Here is a 3,308-nt window from a genome sequence, read left to right on the forward strand (position 1 = left end):
CTACCAGGAATTTCAGCCGGATATTCCACTAGGAATTCATTCTTGGGATGCCACTAGGAATTCCTTCCAAGTATTTCTCCAGAAAATTCCTCCGGGGATTCCTCTCGGTATTTCCTCAGGGAATTCCACCAGGAGTTTTCTCAGGAAATTCCGCCAGGATTTCTGTCCAGGGATTCCACCAGGAATTTCCTGCGGATATTGCACTAGGAATTTATTCTGGGGATTCCACTAGGAATTACTCCGGGAATTCCACCAGAAATTTCCTCAGGGAATTCCACCAGGAATTTCCTCCGGGGAATCTACCAAGAATTTCCTCCGGGGATTCCACCAGGAATTTCCTCCGCGGGAATCTACCAGGAATTTCCTCCGGGAATTCCACCAGGAATTTCCTCCAGATATTGCACTAATAATTCATTCTGGGGATTTCACTAGGAATTCCTCCTGGAAATTCCACCAGGAATTTCCTCAGGGAATTTCACCAGGAATTTCCTCCGCGGAATCTACCAGGAATTTCCTCCGGTGATTCCACCAGGAATTTCCTCCAGGGAATCTACCAGGAATTTCCTCCGGGAATTCTACCAGGAATTTCCTCCGGGGATTCCACCAGGTCTTTCCTCAGGGAATTTCACCAGGAGTTTCCTCAGGAAATTTCGCCAGGATTTCTGTCCAGGGATTCCACCAGGATATTCTTCCGGATATTCCACTAGGAATTCCTTCCGGGTATTTCACCGAGAATTTCCTCAGGGAATTCTACCAGGAATTTCCTCCGGGTATTGCACTAGGAATTCATTCTGGGGATTCCACTAGGGATTCCTCCCGGAAATTCCACCAGGAATTTCCTCAGGGAATTCCACCAGGAATTTCCTACGGGGAATCTACCAAGAATTTTCTCCGGGGATTCCACCAGGAATTTCCTCTGCAGGAATCTACCAGGAATTTCCTCCGTGAATTCCACCAGGAATTTCCTCCGGATATTGCACTAGGAATTCATTCTGGAGATTCCACTAGGAATTTCTCCCGGAAATTCCACCAGGAACTTCCTCAGGGAATTCCACCAGCAATTTCCTCCAGGGAATCTACCAGGAATTTCCTCCGGGGATTCTACCAGGAATTTCCTCCGGGGTTTCCACCAGGAATTTTCTCCGGATATTCCACTAGGAATTCATTCTGGGGATTACACTAGGAATTCCTTCCGGGTATTTCACCAGGAATTTCCTCAGGGAATACCACCAGGAATTTCCTCCGAGGATTCCACCAGGTATTTCCTCAGGAAACTCCCCTGGATTTCTGTCCAGGGATTCTACCAGGAATTTCCTCCGGATATTGCACTAGGAATTCCTTCCGGGTATTTCACCAAGAATTTCCTCAGGGAATTCCACCAGGAATTTCCTCCGGATATTGCACTAGGGATTCATTCTGGGGATTTCACTAGGAATTACTCCGGGAATTCCATCAGGAATTTCCTCAGGGAATTCCACCAGTTATTTCCTCAGGGAACACCACCAGGATTTCTGTCCAGGGATTCTACCAGGAATTTCATCCGGATATTCCACTAGGAATTCATTCTTGGGATTCCACTAGGAATTCCTTCCAAGTATTTCACCAGAAATTTCCTCCGGGGATTCCACCAGGAATTTTCTCCGGGGAATCTACCAGGAATTTCCTTCGGGGATTTCTCCAGGTATTTCCTCAGGAAAATCCGCCAGGATTTCTGTCCAGGGATTCTGCCAGGAATTTCCTCCGAATATTCCACTAGGAATTCATTCTGGGGATTCCACTAGGAATTCCATTCGGGAAATTCACCAGGCATTTCCTCAGGGAATTCCACCAGGAATTTCCTCCGGGGATTCTAACGGGAATTTCCTCCGGGGATTCCACTATGAATTTTCTCCGGAGATTCCACCAGGAATTTTCTCCGGATATTCCACCAGGAATTCTTTCCGGGGATTTTACCAGTAATTTTCTCTGAGAATTCCACCAGGAATTTCCTCCGGGGATTCCATCAGGTATTTCCTCAGGGAATTGCACCAGGAGTTTCCTGAGGAAATTCCGCCAGGATTTCTGTGCAGGGATTCTGTTAGAAATTTCCTCCGGATATTCAGTTAGGAATTCCTTCCGGGGATGTCGCCAGGAATTCCACTAGGAATTTCCTCAAGGAATTGCACCAGAAATTTCCTTCGGGATTTCCACCAGGAACCCTGGCGGAATTTTCAGAGAGAATCTTTAGCGGAATTCTCTAGGAAAATCTCTGGCGGAATCTTCAGAGGAAATTATTGAAGGAATTGCCGGAGAGAATTTCTGATGAAACACCCGGGCTAATATCCTGGTTTTATACTCAGATAGAATTTTTTGTGTAAAACTCAGAGGTAATTCTTGGTCAAATACCCAGAAGGATTTCCTGGCGCTACTCTTGATGTGAATTCCCGGTAGAATCCCTTGAGTATCCTGATAGAATCTCCCAGAAGAAAATCCTGAGAAATTTGTCATACACACTCAGTTGAGCTCGGCTAATTTTCATTCTTTTGCCGAGATCCGCACAGCCGAGTGCTCGGCAATCGTAATTTAACTGAGATATCAGCAAAATATCAAGTTTATTCATAGCAGCACCCATGGGTACCGCTAGCATCAAACATTAAACGTCAAGCGTTTAGCCGAGATTTCAGCAAATGAACATAAACCGAGATTTGCACAGCCGATCTCGGCATTCTGTTTTAAGTGTGTAGACAATACCTGGTGGAATCCCCAGAGGGAATTTCTAGTGGAGTAATTGGAGGTAATCTTTGAAGAATCGTCAGAGGATATCCCTGGTGGAGTCCCCAGAGGGAATTCGTGGTGAAATTCTCGGGATAAATTCCTAGTGTAATATTAGAATGAATTTTCAGTGGATTCATCATTCCACTGTTTTCTGTTGAAACCTTAGTGCAGGCGGAATCCTTAGAGGAATTTCTTAGTGAAAACCGCATAGAGAAATTCTGGTGGAATATATGAATGGAATTCCTGGAGATCCTGGTGGAATCACCAAAGGAAATACCTGGTGCAATACCCATACGGAAATCATTTGCCAGACCTCCAGAGGAAATCTCGGATGGAATCTCCAGATAGAATCCCTGGCGCAATTTCCAGTGAAAATTCCTGACGCAATTTCCTTTGGAAATCCTTGCCCAGAGTAGATACCCAGAGAAAATCTGGCAGAATCTCCAGATGAAACGGCCCGTAACGTGGGTAGATCACCTTAGAACGGTGCGTTACGGTGTAAGATCTACCACATTGCATCAATTTTTAATCTTGCTATTTTTTGCCTAAAGAGG

Source organism: Aedes albopictus, chromosome 1, assembly GCF_035046485.1.
Source record: "Aedes albopictus strain Foshan chromosome 1, AalbF5, whole genome shotgun sequence".
Taxonomy (NCBI): domain Eukaryota; kingdom Metazoa; phylum Arthropoda; class Insecta; order Diptera; family Culicidae; genus Aedes; species Aedes albopictus.